At 42.1% G+C, this 18,542-nt stretch overlaps 1 protein-coding gene across 6 annotated transcripts in view; it reads right to left on the bottom strand.

Annotated features, from left to right (window-relative positions):
* The window catches only part of LOC126292242 (actin-histidine N-methyltransferase), a 518,712-nt gene that overhangs the window by 201,263 nt on the left and 298,907 nt on the right, over positions 1 to 18,542 (bottom strand). The gene's annotated exons all lie outside the window — the stretch shown is intronic.

The raw sequence follows: 18,542 nt of genomic DNA, 5'->3' as shown, positions 1-18,542 counted from the left end.
TGTGCAGCAGGCGCGAAACCATGATTCGGTTCTGAAAAAGGGGGGGGGGGGGGTGTTCACCGTTTGTTACTGTTCCCCCATTCCCTGAACTGTATCATCTATATTTTTAACCTGTCACAGGTGTCTATGAGGTTAATAATACCAATAAAATATACAAAATACAGAGAATATAACATGTAGACTGTCAATGGCAAGAGTAGCGTTTCTGAAGAGAGAAATTTGCTAACATCGAACACAAGTAAATAGAAAGTGTTTTCACAAGGTATCCGTCTAGACTGTGGCCCTGTAGGGACGTGAAACGTCGACAATACACAGTTCAAAAGACGAGAACAGAAGCTTTCTGATATGTGGTGCTACAGAAGAATGCTGGAGACTAGATGTGTAAATGGCATAAGTAATAATGAGTTACTGAATCGAACCAAGGAGAAAAGAATATGGGACAATTTAATTATATGAAGGAATCGGTTGATAGGACTTACCCTGAGGCGTCAAGGAATTGTCGACTTGAGAAGTGTCAAATGGTTCAAATGGCTCTGAGCACTATGGGACTTAACATCTGTGGTCATCAGTCCCCTACAACTTAGAACTACTTAAACCTAACTAACCTAAGGACATCACACACATCCTTGCCCGAGGAAGGATTCGAACGTGCGACCGTAGCGGTCACGCGGTTCCAGACTGAAGCGCCTAGAACCGCACGGCCCCACCGGCCGGCTGAAAAGTGAGTGTGTGTGTGTGTGTGTGTGTGTGTGTGTGTGTGTGTGTGTGGCGCGGGAAGGGCTAAAGATTGTAGAGGGGGACCATGCTTAACTTTCGATCCTAAACCCTCGTAAAATTTACGACTGCAGATGGAACCAATTCGTGGTTCCCGCCAATCTCGTATTGTCAGTACACGGTGTAAAGTGGGGCCTTTTTTTACTTTTCTGTATCCCATATACCACTGGAGACCTCTTAATTGTAAGTAAATGGTGCGTAAATCATAAGTCTTAATTTCCTTTGCATAAAATATGGATTAGTAAAATTTACGATCGTTTAGTAACAATGTAACATCCCCCCCCCCTTTTTAGATTTCGATGGTACAGTAAGCAGTTTCAAATACACTTGGGTTGCAGTAGCTATGCAGAGAAGGATAGGTTTACACTGCATCGAACCAGCCTTCGCCACATGAAGAAAAGACAACAAAGGTGGTAGCGATGATGTCGAAACGAGAATCCCGTTGTTTCCGAAATCGTTGTCAATCTGTCCTCGTGGCATATCGGTAGCCAAGTGATTCAAGGAACGGGAAACGTCTCCAAATCGTGACTTTGGTATCTGGTTCTCTAAGCGCTCACTTCGCTTTACACAGAAATTACGTCACAGCATAAATATGCCCCCGTTAATTATTCCGCCTCAATCTGAACAGTTTAAACGAAACTCATTAAAAGCGGGAAGTAATCAGAGGTAGCCCCACCTCACTCTTCACGCTGACCTATAAACTTAAGAAATCATTACAGCAGTTTTCGTGTTACACAGGAAGCTACCACCACTCTTACACAATGTATAATCCACGATCCTTTTTGCCTCTAGGTTCCGTATCCCCACGTTTCGCAATTATTTTTTGATCACTTTTCTGCAATGTTGATACATTTCAAAACAACAGTAGAATTTATAAAGCTTTATGCGTTTTAAACATCACTACTGGACATTAAGACTGCTACATCAGGAAGAGTAGCAAGTAACGAAATTTCACTTATTGCGCGTTAACAGTGTAGTAGACGGAACACTTGATTCAATTTGTGAATTCGGGTCAACTGCAAAATATAAAACTCAATTTATTACAAAATTCAGAAGTCTTATACATTGTTATGACAACAGACAACGCATCGTCACGAGAGACACACATCTGTTCAGTTTTTTTGTAAAATATTTCTTGTACCAGTCTTTACTAATGCTTTATATTAATTTATTTTTAGATCTAGAGATGATCACTACATGACATCGAAACCAGTTATCAAGTGTGACTATTTGCAACTGAGACTTTTTTTAAGTTTACATATTACATAAACATAAACTAAGAATAATGTACTGTGTGGACTTATTATCTCACAATAATCTCCTCCATCATTACAGCTACAGTGAAAATGTCTAATATAAAACCTAATACAAATCTATACATAATGATACATTACACTTTTGACTTAACAACGTTCGCCAAGAAGTGAATGTGCAGAGCAATAAGATTGTAATCGTCAAGTTGCTAGATCGACTCTCACTAGAAATTTTTTTTTTACATTTTAAAATTCCTTATTTATTGACAAATGAAAATTTTACTTCAAAATAATGAAACATAGTTTTTTAAATATAGTTTTCTTTTTAATTCCTATTGGCATGAAAATTCGTCAAAAATAAATTTAAATTTTGTACAAAATGCGAAACATCAAAAATAAAACAAAATAACACTTTTATTAAGACGGCCATTGTGGCTGAGCGGTTCTAGGCGCTTCAGTCTGGAATCGCGCTGCTGCTACAGGTTCGAATCCTGCCTCGGGCATGGATGTGTGTGATGTCCTTAGGTTAGTTAGGTTTAAGTAGTTCTAAGTCTAGGGGACTGATGACCTCAGATGTTGTCCCGTAGTGCTCAGAACCTTTTCTTTTTTTTTGCAGTCGGTCAACAAGGATATGGGAATCTTGAGCATGGCTTTGTTCATAAACCTGTTTTATCAAAATATCAGTAGTGCAGCTGCTTTTCACGAATACAGACGCATTAAAGGAACACAGAGATTCTCTTTCCGCAACGCGTTTGAAGAACATGACTCGGAAGATCGAATTAACCAGCGATTTGGTAACAGCTCCTGAGAGAGTCCGACTGTCAGGCGCGCCTCAAATTACTGAAGACGTTTCTGTTGCCCATGGCTGACAATGCTAGGCGTAGTAGGAAGGTTGTAACTTCCTTGCAGATTAAAACTGTGTGCCGGACCAAGACTCGAACTCGGGACCTTTGCCTTTCGCGGGCAAGTGCTCTACCCTCTGATCTACCCAAACATGACTCATGCCCCGTCCTCACAGCTTTACTACTGCCAGTACCTCGTCTCCTACCTTTCCAACTTCACAGAAGCTCTCCCGCGAACCTTGCAGAACTAGCACTTCTGAAAGAAAGGATATTGCGGAGACATGGCTTAGCCACAGCCTGAGGGATGTTTCCAGAATGAGATTTTCACTCTGCAGCGGTGTGTGCGTTGATATGAAACTTCCTGGAAGATTAAAACTGTGTGCCGGACCGAGACTCGAACTCGGGACCTTTGCCTCTCGCGGACAAGTGCTCTACCATCTGAGCTACTCAAGCACGACTCACGCCCAGTCCTCACAGCTGCCAGAGAGTTTCGTATCAGCGCACACTCCGCTGCAGAGTGTGAATCTCATTCAGGAAGGTTGAAGATGGGCATGGCGTGGCAGGTAGCCAAAATTCTACCTGACATGTTTCTGGCAACAGCAGAGCGATCACTAGTGCGGTTCCAGGTTTTGTGGATGCAGATGGTCGTCACATCGAGCTAAGTTTGTAACCTGGAACGTAAGCATGGGGCGTGTAACAAACGTTACTCTCTCACAAGAAAATTAAAATCTGTTTCTTTCAAAGATTTATTTTTCATTTCCCTTCCGCATGTCCTTACAAATGTTTCCACAGTGTCTTTGTGCTACGGTCACTCGTTCTTCACGGGGGCCCTCTCTAGTAGCGAAAGTTCCGTTATAGCTAAACTATATGTCTGACGGACAAAACTTGGTGGATCTGAGTAAATGACAGGAATAGTTTCAAAGAATACTGGGGAAACATAAGCAAAAAGGTGAAAGAAGTGCCTAGAGTGAAATTTTCCATAAAGGGTATGAAGTCTCCGCAGTATATGTACATGGAACCAGATCTACAGGAACAGATTTTGCTGGGAGGAGACTGGTTGAAAACACACTAAGTCAATATATTATTTAGCAGTCAATAGATAAGCGAAAGGTATGAGGGACGATTTAAGAATGTTAAATTTAAACGTGAACCAACATAGAGGTAAATCATGGATTTATATAGCATTCGTGACACGAAGTAGTATGTAGAATGGTAGGATAGGGTACGAGATACAATTAGTAGATGTGGGAATATCAAGTTACTTAATCAGATGTCAGTAAAACACGATTCCAAGCAGATTCTAATGTAGCCGTGATTTATTACATCGCATGTGCCAATAGGCGCAATGTTGATTTAGTGTTTCCATCTAACTGTATAACAGTCTTGACTTCAGTGAAACTCGGTACGTTTTCCCTAGCTGTGACGGATGGGACCACTACGTAACAGTTAGAACTGTTACAAATACATCAAGATCTCGGCGGAGACGTGATAAGAGTCTAGTGTTTCATCACTGCGACGTCTCGTTCGCTGCGCCATGAAAGGAGAAAGAAAAACAAACAATGACTTTGTAACCTGCGCGTGACACAGTACTCGTTGAAGCCTTTGCTAAGGTAAGTGAGCGGGGTTCACTTTATGATAAAGGATTTTCGTCTAGATATCGACCGCGTGTACCTGAATGGTGGCAAATCAGACTTACATCCACTCTGTAATAACAATGATACGTCAAGTAAGTTCGATATGCAATTACACGTCAGGGTGGACCAAAAGCAACTCTGGAGATACTACCAATTTGTTAATAATACGGTCGCCAGCGTAATTGGGCATTAACTGAGTGTCTTCCCTGTACAAGTTGGTATATATTCATGCAAAACAACAAGTAGTAACACTGCATAATATAGTAGAATTTTAGAGCCAGAAAATCTATTGAACTGATGGTCCCACGTTCTGTACTGATACGGAAAAACCATTAATACATAACACTACACTACAATGCATACAACAAAACTTTATACTGTCTATTAACACTTTCGGACCTGGTGGTCACAATTGTGTACATAAAATTTGTTCACTAACATTTCGCTGACATGAAATGTCAGGTGCATCCAAACTCACAGTGCACATTTGTGTATGTTTCTTTTAGCTATGCTCCAGCAGCTGCTGCTCTCTTGTGAGCACTTAGTAAAATATACTCTCTGGTGTTATCTCTCGGTGGGAAGCAATTACTCATTGACTTTATTGCTATAATAGTCACATTCTGGGTTTTGTTAATGAATATTTTGTGTGGTTTCCTTCTTTTGGAAACATTAGACATCCTTTCAGTGGAATTTTCAGCAATTTCATTCAGTTCATATTTGTGTTGTGTATCAAGAAAGTTTAATGTACACATTTGTGTACAACAGGTCCTTAATGGTGATAATTAGGAAATGTAACCTAAAATGTGCCTCAGCTGTATTTGCATGGCTATGGTAGTTATTTGTGTTATTTTTTTCAGTAATTTCGGTACCAGCAGCAAGGAGGAGAATAACTTGACCTGTACATATGATTTTATTTTATGTTGCTGGCTTTTGACTTACAAATATGGGTAAGGAATATCTTTCTGTGGACAAAGATTGGGACTTGATTATGGACATAATTGAAAATAGTGACATTTCTGACATTAGTCTGAGTGGAAATGAGGATGACAGTGTACCACTTATTGAAAGGCAAGCTCCACAAAAAGTGAAACGTGTTGGAGCAGATAAATTGGGCATGAATGATGTGTGTAGAGACACCATACCTGAAGATGAATATGATTGAGAGGTGGTGGATGCTGAAATGAATTTTTTATACAATGAAAACAACCCAGAATTTAATAGCCTGTTTCACATCATATTGGTGACACCTTAAGAATCCATAAAATGGAAACACAAGTCTCTAAGTACCATGGAAGAAACATACAAAGCTTCAAATTTTGAAGAATCTGTCTTGTGTTCTCTAATACAATATTTCAAAAGATGTATACCAGATGGTTTGTGCACTAGCTTGGCAGCAAACACTAATATTTATGCATTACAACAAGGCAAATCCTCATTCAAGCAGACAACTTCTCAAGAACTAGAGGTGCTACTTGGTTTGCATATATTGACTGGCGCTTTGAAATTTCCCAGATTACGAATGTATTGGGATGTAAGCCTGAAGGTAAATGTGTGTTGGGAAAACATGTCACGAGACAGTTTTATTGAATTAGGAACAAATTTTCACTTGTTGAACAGCCCGGAGAAGCCACCTGTAAATAAAGATAAATTTTACAAAGACAAGCCAATTTACGCAGCCATTCGAAAACACTGCGGTGAACTTCCTATAGAAGAGAATGTTTGTGTGGATGAAGGAATTACTTTCACTGGGAAGTTTTCTGAAAAGCAGTATGTCAAGGGGAAACCAAGTCCATGGGGAATTAAAGTCTTCATGTTGTGTGGAAGTTCTGAAATCTCAAGGCATCATGCAGCAGGCACTGTCTGTCAAAACAGATTTGGAAAGAACTTGCCTTTTTCAGATGATAAAACAATAATGAAACAAACCAGAGGTTATTGTGGAGAAATCACTAGTTCTGATGACATTACCATGTGTAAATGGTTAGCCAATAGGCCAGTTGTATTGTTATCAAACTTTGTTTGTAAAGGCTCAGTAGATGAAGTTTAGGATTGGGGCAAAAAGCACCACAATTATGTGAAAGTAGAAAGACCTGAAATAGTGAGAAGACATAATTATGCAATGGGTCCTGTGGATCTATTTGATCAATTGATAAGCTACTACAGAGTTTTCATGAGATCTCGAAAACGGTATTTCCTTATGATTTTTCGTGCTGTTGACTTTGCCATCATGCCAAGTTGGTTGGAATACAGATGAGATGCAGACAACCTGTCTATCCCAGAGAAGAAGCAAATGGATCTACTTTCCTTTCATATCAGGGTAGCAGATGGATTGATACTGTGCCAGAAGAAAGTCACTGAAAAGAAGAGGGGGCGTCTGTCTGATGAAGGACTGGCTCCAGACATGAGAGTCATACCAAGGAAAAGAGGATAATTATGGCCAGCTACAGAGATACAGTTTGATTCCATTGACCATTTGCCTTTTATCATGAAGGAACTCCAAGTCACTGCAAATTTCCAAAATGTACAGGGCATTGTAGAATTCAGTGCAGAAAATGTAAAATACAGTTGTGCCTCCAATAGGACAGAAATTGTTTTTTGCAGTTTCATACTAAACCTTAAAATGATTGTGTTGGCCATTGTTGTTTAAATAAGAAAAGTAATTTGGAATTTTTTTATTGTTTCTTCTATTTTAAAGTAAAATAAAGACTCACATACTTGACCCATACTGTTAACCTCCTGACATGAAGCTCAAGACCTGATGAACACAATTGTGTACATTAAATATCTAGAAGATTAGAGATCATGTGAAATTTTTTCTTTGAAAAATGTTGTCAGGAGACTCAACTGAATGTAATAATCATGTTAGTCTTTTTTTTATAAGTGAATAAAAAATCAAGTCTGAAAGGGTTAATCTGATTAAAATCGGGCATAGGTTACCCTAGAAATATCACTTTCGTGCCATACACAAAATGTCAATTTTGATAAAGATAAAACACTGATAAATCTTGACTTTTATATTGACTTTAACTTTTGCTGGTCAAAACAATTCAGAACACTTCAGAATTCAAATGAATAAAAGAAGGAGGGGTCCTTGAAACTGTTATGATCGCTGTATTAAAAAAAAGGAATACTGAATTTATTATGCGTTCAAGACTTCCAGTATATAAGTTACTACTCTTTTCATCTTATTTACTGCTCACTTAAATACCTTTATATCTGTGTCGAAATAATAAACTTCATTATTATATTAATATTAAAGTTATCTTTCAACTTCGTTAGACCTTCGTCATTCATTTACTGGTTCATTAATAAAACATTTCTTTAAACACCATTCTAACAAAGCTAGTTCTGCAAATAGTTATTATTAACACAAATTTTAATTTTCATTTCGGGACTTTCGGATAGCACAACATTTGGAAAGGACCCTGTCTAGGTTAGTTGTAAGAATAATTAAATGACGGGAAAGTTCTGGTAAAATTTAGGTTATTATTGCACAGTTCACTCTCTGATCCATACGAATACAGTACTAAAAGTTTCAACCTGCTTGTATCGATGCGGCGGTTGGCGGGCGGCAAGATGACGAAGCACAGAGCATACATACAACCACAGCTATGGGTCTTGACGTATCGGCACTTTAATTCTTTTTAGCGTCACAATACTTTTCCATTTAGTGCCTATGGAATTTTGCCATGCTGTGTGGGCGTTGGAACGGCATACCCGAGGCTCAGTGAAGCTGTGTCTTCCAGGAGAGCCTCCTCGCTCCAGAAGTTGTTGCTCGAACCAGTACCAAACTCCCAACCACTACTGAGCACGTTGTGCCGTGCAGTGCCCGCGTGCATTTTCCCACGCTCGCCTGCCATCCACCTTTTACTGCTCCCTGACAGACCGGGTATTCACCCGACGTTTTGCTTTCCACATATCCTAACACATTGCCTACGTATGGACCAGACGCACAGTTACAATTTTAAACATCTTACAACAGTTTCAAAATTTGTTACATTTCAATTCTATTACAATATTACTTGACATTTGACATAAACATTAATATTCACATTGAAACTTGTTCACAGTTTTCTTAACACAATGGCATGAAACAAAAAAGAAATGAAATCAGAACATCAATTACACAACTTTATCGAAAAATCAGAAGAAAAAATATTATTTATATGTATAACAGTACAGCGTCGTCGTTGTTAGAACTTCACTACGACCTTGCCACCGTCAGAAATGCAGAATTGCTATTCCGTCCCCCACATTTCGTAACGAGGATTACGCTTTCTTCGACATGAAACATTACGAACGGTTGAGACCATTCGCGACGGCTACGCAGTCGCTATAACGCTATGATTTCACGACGTGCTCTCCACCGACAAAAGTCTGAAGAGGTTCACAAGCAGTAGGTCCGAAACGGAGCAGCGACGTGCAGCATCCGTCGGTGTGTTACGGGTTTGTAGGCCACGCTGGGAGAAAGTGCCGAAGAGCCGAAAGTGTTTTCTTCTCACCGGACTACGGGCGAATCCGCAAAATATGGCGGAGAGCACTCTCGATGACAGCGGTACGTGCCATTCGTAGCAACTGCAGTCGCATCATCACGCCTCCAGCGTAGTTGATGGCCTCAGTGTCGCGAGCAAGAATGTCCACAAGTTTTTTTTTCTTTTCTTTTTTTTTTTCTTTTTTTTTTTCCAGGTATGCCATAACAAGCTACAGCCACTCATCGAGGAAGACATCCCGTACAGTTATCAAATTTCTGTGTTGTTGACTGCTCCGTTCCAACAGATCCAAACATTTACTGTGGGTTTAGAATGGGTGATTTAACCGATCAGCCGAGGTCCTGCGTGTTCGTCAACCAGGAACTATCGCTGCAGACCAGTCACGAGATGGTTGTTGTGAACTTGGATGGCTGGAATGGTCACATTACAATCAGCATGAAGATGTGGAAGGACTGGCGATAAGATATTGGTCGCAAAGCTGATTTAGACATTCTGTGAGATCTTACTTTCTTTAAAAGAAGCCGGTATGAGACTGATCAAAATTTTTTTGACAGCCTAGAATCCGAATCAAACCGGGTTTCTCTATCCAGCGCGCTGACGATATCATGTGTCGAAAGAGCAATTTGAGCTCTGTTAAAATATGTTTTGGAAGCTATGTCAATAGCCATATTGATTATTTTGTTTCAGGTAGGTGATAATGTCTGAACTCTTAAGTTCGGTACAAGTTCTCTGGCCGATGATGTTACACCATGAAGCATCAGTCCGGTATTTATTAAATTTTGTGCTGATGTTCATAACTGGTATCAAAAGAATGAACATTCCATGATCGGCATCATCTACATCTGCATTTATACTCCTCAAGCCACCAAACGGTGTATGGCGGAGGGCACTTTACGTTCCACTGTCATTATCTCCCTTTCCTGTTTCAGTCGCGTATGGTACGCGGGAAGAACGACTGCCGGAAAGCTTCCGTGAGCGCTCGAATCTCTCTACTGTTACATTCGTGATCTCCTCGGGAGGTATAAGTAGGGGGAAGCAATATATTCGATACCTCATCCAGAAACGCACCCTCTCGAATCTCTCTAATTTTACATTCGTGATCTCCTCGGGAGGTATAAGTAGGGGGAAGCAATATATTCGATACCTCATCCAGAAACGCACCCTCTCGAAACCTGGACAGCTAGCTACACCGTGATGCAGAGCGCCTCTCTCGCAGAGTCTGCCACTTGAGTTTGCTAAACATCTCCGTAACGCTATCACGGTTACCAAATAACCCTGTGACGAAACGCGCCGCTCTTCTTTGGATCTTCTCTATCTCCTCCGTCAACCCGACCTGGTACGGATCCCACACTGATGAGCAATACTTAAGTATAGGTCGATCGAGTGTTTTGTAAGCCACCTCCTTTGTTGATGGACTAAATTTTCTAAGGACTCTCCCAATGAACCTCAACCTGGTACCCGCCTTACCGACAAATAATTTTATATGATCATTCCACTTCAAATCGTTCCGCACGCATACTCCCAGATATTTTACAGAAGTAACTGCTACCAGTGTTTGTTCCGCTATCATATAATCATACAGTAAAGGATCCTTCTTTCTATGTATTCGCAACACATTACATTTGTCTATGTTAAGGGTCAGTTGCCACTCCCTGCGCCAAGTGCCTATGCGCTGCAGATCTTCCTGCATTTCGATGCAATTTTCTAATGCTGCAACTTCTCTGTATACTACAGCATCATCAGCGAAAAGCCGCATGGAACTTCCGACACTATCTACTAGGTCATTTATATACAGGGTGATTCAGAAATGCATGTAAATATTTTAAGGGTGTATTTGTGAGGTAAATATAAGACAAAAATGTTCTATAAATGTTTTTCCATAAACGTTTGATTCCAGAGTTATCGTTAAAATACGACAGTCATGTCCGTATCAAAACGACGTCAGTGCAAGCAGCAGGATGCCATATTCTGGTACGTAATGCACATACGTATGTCCCAACAGTTGATTCGAAACTGCATGAATAGTGTTTGTTTGTGTTTGCAATTGCTGTTTAGTCCTACTGTACAGAAGATGGTGCTGATGTTGTTGGTAACGGAAACGTACTTCCTGTCGTTCATTCATCGTCGGAAGGCTACAGGTTTCGTGCACATGATGTACTCAAACAGTGAGTATGCTGATATGCACCTTGTGTATGGTGCAGCAGATGGAAACGCACTTGCAGCAAGACGAAGGTACAGTGAGCTGTTTCCAAGACGACGGTTACCAAGTCATCAGACGTTTGTATCTGTGGACAGACGTATGCGGGAGTATGGCATTCGTCCTGGGCCACATTCAGGTCGACCACTTGAGCATGCAGTGAACGTCGAGGAACATGTTTTGGACCTGGTAGACCAAGATCCAGCCATCAGTACGAGACAAATTAGTGCAGCTGTACGACTTCCACAATCTACTGTATGGCGGCTGCTTCGGAGACAACAGTTGCATCCATTTCACCTGCACAAAGTGCACGAATTGACACCTGCAGACTATCCTCACCGTCAGCAATTCTGCCAGTGGTTACAAGAGCGTCATTTGAATGATCAAATGTTCATTCGGCGGATATTATTCACAGATGAGGCCATGTTTACTCGTGCGGGTGTAATCAATTCGCATAATATGCACCAGTGGGCTGTCGAGAATCCTGGCGCGAGAATTGTGCGTGGATATCAACATCAATTCTCCATAAACATTTGGTGTGGTATTGTGGGGAATGACTTACTCGGACCTCATGTTCTACCTCCAAGGCTGACTGGGCACGCTTACCGCGAATTTTTGGAGGGGGAATTGCCTGGATTGTTACAGGATGTCCCTCTTGCAACACGAGCCACCTTGTGGTTTATGCACGATGGTGCTCCTGCCCATTACAGCCGCAACGTAAGGACGTACCTCAATGATGCGTATCCACATCGATGGATAGGTCGCGGAGGACCAATTGCTTGGCCAGCCAGATCACCTGACCTGAACCCTTTACACTTTTATTTATGGGGCCGACTAAAGACATTGGTGTATTCTTCTGCAGTACCGAACAGAGAAGTGCTACAACAAAGAATTGAAGGTGGTTGTGAAATTATTCGTGGAGAGTTGAACGGACTGTGTAATGTGCAGAGATCATTGCGGCGACGAGCACGGGTCTGTCTGCAAGTTCAGGGACAGCATTTTGAACATGCATTGCATTAAGATTTGTGCAAATACAGTACAGTACAGTCTGTAAATTCTTCACGTATTTTCCTTAGTTATTTTGCATTGATTTAGTTCAATCAACAGGAACTAAAGTAATACAGTATTCGCGAGGAATTGTTTCAGTTTGTTACGTCACGTTTATTTACCAGTTTGCGTTTTTAGTCCAAATGCACTGTAATTAAACTGTGAACTCTGGGAAGTAAATACTTTACGTTGTATTGAATGTATTATCATGTTTTGTTCATAACTCTGTAATAAGCCAAGTATAGCAAAAATTGTATAGAACATTTTTGTCTTATATTTACCTCACAAATACACCCTTAAAATATTTACATGCATTTTTGAATCACCCTGTATATTGTGCCCATGACGACAGGCGAATGAAAGGATAACAGATACAGCAGATGAACAACGCGCCTACCCGTTCTGCGACGGACCATCCACTTCATCCCCAAGGTTAGTGGAGTTTCCATTGCGTAACTGTATTTCTGCCGTCCTTCTCCCGCTCCCTCCTTCCCTCCCCCTTCCTCTGCAACCACGCTCTCGCTATGACTCTCGATGAGCCGACCGAAACACTCACTTCTGGGTGGAATAATATTAGGGCCGACTGATACTGGGAAAGGTACAGCCTCCATTCAACAACTATCATAACATTCCCGTTCTTGTATCCAACACCTCCCCACAGCCGCGTTTCCAGAGGTTGCTAGACTTGGTTCTCGAAAATGGCTGATTCTTGTGGTCATTCGCTAGTTCGTCTATGGACAAGCTGGCGTCGATTTGACAACGACAAACATCACCGACACTCGTCGCTGAGCGCCAGTGAATGGCACTCATTGGCACAGCTGAATATGGGTCCACACCATACACGTCTCTGACTGTGGTGCCGCTCTGCCTGTAACATACGAGGATGCCAGTGTTTCAGCTGTTGTCATCAGTCCACTCGGCAGAGCCATTGCAACAACCACACCGTCTCCTGTTGTGTATTCCTCCTGGAAGGACCCGTGCCAACAGTTGTTGCCACACTGTTGGCTTGAGTCCATCTCAACAACACCCGTCCTGCGTTCATTACACTACAGCCAACTGTCTGCGATCTGTCGATATGATGCTAAGATAGTCTTCACGCCAGTGTTACGACTTTTATACAAATGACGTCAACATGAATGTGCACTTCCTCTGTGCATGCTGTGTTGCGATCTTCGCCTCGGAAGATCCAGTAACGTTAAAGAGTGGACTTTAGTAAAACTGATATGAAATGTCAATTTTCACAGCTATCTTCGATTTATTAGTTGAACTCTTTGATGATAAGTTCCCAAAGTTTCAATGATGAAAACGCTTCCGAAGTGCCTGAAAAATAATTAAATGCGTAACGCGACGTTCCCGCCACGCCCAATGTTTGAAGCTACAATTCTATACTAGCTCGGTGAAAAAAGATTACGTGAATTACACCCACTTCCAAATTATGTTCTGGATGTTGACAAGCACACTCGCAAGTTTCTGACAGATCCTTAACTTTTAAAAAAGTGCTTCCATGGCAAAACCCAGAATCCAAATGGGTCTCTAAATTCACACATGCGGAAACGAAGCCCTAAAACGGCATTTTCATCTGGTACCGTGTCGGAATTTCAATTTCGCGATGAAGATATTAGAAAGAATGGACTTCAATATAGGAAACTTCACTCACGACATCTTAAGAAAAATTGATTTACGGCGCATCTCTGCGGCTAAAAGCTCAGTTGAAGACCCGGTGAAACAAAGAAGACAAAAAACAAGAAACCAAAAAAGGAGCCTTGAAGAAAAAGAGGACCCTGAGAATAAATCTGAGGCCTTCTAAAGAGGTGACATAAGAGAAAACGTTAGGTTGAACTTTAAATTGCACTTCCAGAAAATTACATTTTTTAAGGATTATATGTCTTTTTCTCAGAATCTGTGAAGGATAGAATTATAAAATTTTGTGTACTTATTTCTACAAACCCGATAAATGGTGTCTCAAAAGCAAATTTTGAAATTCTGAGTGTAAGCTGACATATGGGACAAAGTGCTTGAAATTTTGCACGAATTTTATATTGTACTTAACAGAATTATGAAAAATAATAACTAAAATTATCCTATTCGGTATGTCTCTTAAATAGCGTGTGATAAAAAGGCACACATATTTTTTGAAAATGTTGTTGTTGTGGTCTTCAGTCCTGAGACGCGTTTGATGCAGCTCTCCATGCTACTCTATCCTGTGCAAGCTTCTTCATCTCCCAGTACCTACTGCAGCCGACATCATTCTAAAACTGCTTAGTGTATTCATCTCTTGGTCTCCCTCTACGATTTTTACCCTCCACGCTGCTCTCCAATACTAAATTTGTGATTCCTTTAAGCCTCAGAAATGTCCCTTCTTTATGTCAAGTTCTGCCACAAATTTCTCTTCTCCCCAATTCTATTCAATACTTCATCATTAGTTATGGGATCCAACCCATCTAATTTTCAGCATTCTTCTGAAGCACCACATTTCGAAAGCTTCTATTCTCTTCTTGTCTAAACTATTTATCGTCCATGTTTCACTTCCATACATGGCTACACTCCATACAAATACTTTCAGAATTGACTTCCTGACACTTAAATCTATACTCGTTGTTAACAAATTTCTCTTCTTCAGAAACGCTTTCCTTGCCATTGCCAGTCTACATTTTATATCCTCTCTACTTCGACCATCATCAGTTATTTTGTTCCGCAAATAGCAAAACTCCTTTACTACTTAAAGCGTCTCGTTTCCTAATTTAATTCCCTCAGCATCACCCGACGTAATACTACTACATTCCATTATCCTCGTTTTGCTTTTGTTGATGTTCATCTTATGCCCTCTCTTCAAGACACTGTCTATTACGTACAACTGCTTTTCCAACTCCTTTGCTGTCTCTGGTAGAATTACAATGTCATCGACGAACCTCAAAGTTTTTATTTCTTCTCCATGGATTTTAATACCTACTCCGAACTTTTGTTTCCTTTATTGCTTGCTCAATATACAGATTGAATAACATCGGGGATAGGCTACAACCCTATCTCACTCCCTTCCCAACCACTGCTTCCCTTTCATGTCCCTCGACTCTTATAACTGCCATCTGCTTTCTGTACAAATTGTAAATAGCCTTTCGCTCTCTTTATTTTACCGCTGCCACCTTCAGAATTTGAAAGAGAGTATTCCAGTCAACATTGTCAAAAGCTTTCTCTAAGTCTAGAAATGTTAGAAACTTAGGTTTGCCTTTTCTTAATCTTACTTCTAAGATAAGTCATAAGGACAGTATTGCCTCACGTGTTCCAATATTTCTACGGAATCCAAACTGATCTTCCCCGAGGTCGGCTTCTACCAGTTTTTCCATTCGTCTGTAAGGAATTCGCGTTAGTATTTTGCAGCTGTGTCTTATTAAACTGATAGTTCGGTAATTTTCACATCAGACAACACTTGCTTTCTTTGGGATTGGAATTATTACATTCTTCTTGAAGTCTGACGGTATTTTGCCCGTCTCATACATCTTGCCAACCAGATGGTAGAGTTTTGTCAGGACTGGCTCTCCCAAAGCCGGCAGTAGTTTAAATGGTATGTTGTCTACTCCCGGGGGCCTTGTTTCGACTCAGGTCTTTCACTGCTCTGTCAAACTCTTCACGCAGTATCGTATCTCCCATTTCATCTTCATCTACATCCTCTTCCATTTCCATAAAAATGTCCTCAAGTACGTCGCCCCTGTATAGACCCACTATATATTCCTTCCACCTTGCTGCTTTCCCTTCTTTGCTTAGAACTGGGTTTGCATCTGAGCTCTTGATATTCAGGCAAGTGGTTCTCTTTTCTCCAAAGGTCTCTCTAAGTTTCCTGTAGGCAGTATCTACACTCCTGGAAATGGAAAAAAGAAAACATTGACACCGGTGTGTCAGACCCACCATACTTGCTCCGGACACTGCGAGAGGGCTGTACAAGCAATGATCACACGCACGGCACAGCGGACACACCAGGAACCGCGGTGTTGGCCGTCGAATGGCGCTAGCTACACAGCATTTGTGCACCGCCGCCGTCAGTGTCAGCCAGTTTGCCGTGGCATACGGAGCTCCATCGCAGTCTTTAACACTGGTAGCATGCCGCGACAGCGTGGACGTGAACCGTATGTGCAGCAGACGGACTTTGAGCGAGGGCGTATAGTGGGCATGCGGGAGGCCGGGTGGACGTACCGCCGAATTGCTCAACACGTGGGGCGTGAGGTCTCTACAGTACATCGATGTTGTCGCCAGTGGTCGGCGGAAGGTGCACGTGCCCGTCGACCTGGGACCGGACCGCAGCGACGCACGGATACACGCCAAGACCGTAGGATCCTACGCAGTGCCGTAGGGGACCGCACCGCCACTTCCCAGCAAATTAGGGACACTGTTGCTCCTGGGGTATCGGCGAGGACCATTCGCAACCGTCTCCATGAAGCTGAGCTACGGTCCCGCACACCGTTAAGGCCGTCTTCCGCTCACGCCCCAACATCGTGCAGCCCGCCTCCAGTGGTGTCGCGACAGGCGTGAATGGAGGGACAAATGGAGACGTGTCGTCTTGAGCGATGAGAGTCGCTTCTGCCTTGGTGCCAATGATGGTCGTATGCGTGTTTGGCGCCGTGCAGGTGAGCGCCACAATCAGGACTGCATACGACCGAGGCACACAGGGCCAACACCCGGCATCATGGTGTGGGGAGCGATCTCCTACACTGGCCGTACACCTCTGGTGATCGTCGAGGGGACACTGAATAGTGCACGGTACATCCAAACCGTCACCGAACCCATCGTTCTACCATTCCTAGACCGGCAAGGGAACTTGCTGTTCCAACAGGACAATGCACGTCCGCATGTATCCCGTGCCACCCAACGTGCTCTAGGTTGTGTAAGTCAACTACCCTGGCCAGCAAGATCTCCGGATCTGTCCCCCATTGAGCATGTTTGGGACTGGATGAAGCGTCGTCTCACGCGGTCTGCACGTCCAGCACGAACGCTGGTCCAACTGAGGCGCCAGGTGGAAATGGCATGGCAAGCCGTTCCACAGGACTACACCCAGCATCTCTACGATCGTCTCCATGGGAGAATAGCATCCTGCATTGCTGCGAAAGGTGGATATACACTGTACTAGTGCCGACATTGTGCATGCTCTGTTGCCTGTGTCTATGTGCCTGTGGTTCTGTCAGTGTGATCATGTGATGTATCTGACCCCAGGAATGTGTCAATAAAGTTTCCCCTTCCTGGGACAATGAATTCACGGTGTTCTTATTTCAATTTCCAGGAGTGTATCTCAACCCTAGAGATAACCCTCTACATCCTTACATTTGTCCTCTAGCCAACCCTGCTTAGCCATTTTGCACTTCCTGTCGATCTCATTTTTGAGACGTTTGTTTTTCTTTTTGCCTGCTTCAATTACTGCATTTTTATATTTCCTCGTTTCATCAATTAAATTCTATATTTCTTGTGTTACCTAAGGATTTCTACTAGCCCTCGTCTTTTTACCTACTTGATCAACTGCTGCCTTCGTTACTTCATCCCTCAGAGCTACCCATTCTTCTTCTACTGTACTTCTTTCCCCCATTCCTGTCAATTGTTCCCTTATGCTCTCCCTGAAACTCTATGCAACCTCTGGCTCGAAAATAAAATTTTTAAATTCCATAAAATAAGTAAATATGTATAATCCAAATCACGTAACAGTAAATCAGTTAATTCCGTGTAAAGCACGGCACAAAATCTGATTGCCTCTCGTCAAAATTGTATATTTTGAGCATCTTTTAAATAAACGTGCCTCCCCCCCCCCCCTACCACCACCACCACCAATCTACCTCAAGGCACACTTATTTGTTCATGGCGTTCTCCATCTGTGCGAAAGTCCTTTTTCTGTGCTGAAAATAAGTTCGCAACAGGATGTAATTTTAATCCACACACCGAAGGGCACGGAAATACTAGAGTCTGTTCGGTAGCGCTCGGTCAGTGTGTTCATCGTCTAGCATTTTCCATTTCCACCAGTGTGTCACGCCCAGCAAATGCTCTCATAGCTTGCTTAACCTTGACTTCTAGACAGTATTGTATTACATCGGGGTCTATATGGTCTGAAGTATTACGCTCTTGACTGCACATTCTTCGACACAACACGCAGACAACTCTTGTTCTAGACTCACTGTTACAGTCGTTTGGGATTCTCAAAAAGCGAGCTATCTCCTGCCGCGGGATAGCTCAAATTATGGCAGGCGTGGATAACTAAAGTAAGTAAACGTGCTAACTACAGGCCGTCGTCAAACGATAAGGCGGTCTGATTACATTACCGTAAACATGGAGATACG

The sequence above is a fragment of the Schistocerca gregaria genome, chromosome 9 (genome assembly GCF_023897955.1).
Source record: "Schistocerca gregaria isolate iqSchGreg1 chromosome 9, iqSchGreg1.2, whole genome shotgun sequence".
NCBI lineage: Eukaryota > Metazoa > Arthropoda > Insecta > Orthoptera > Acrididae > Schistocerca > Schistocerca gregaria.
The sequence above is the reverse complement of the archived record's forward strand: the minus strand, read 5'-3'. Positions and strand labels throughout refer to the sequence as shown.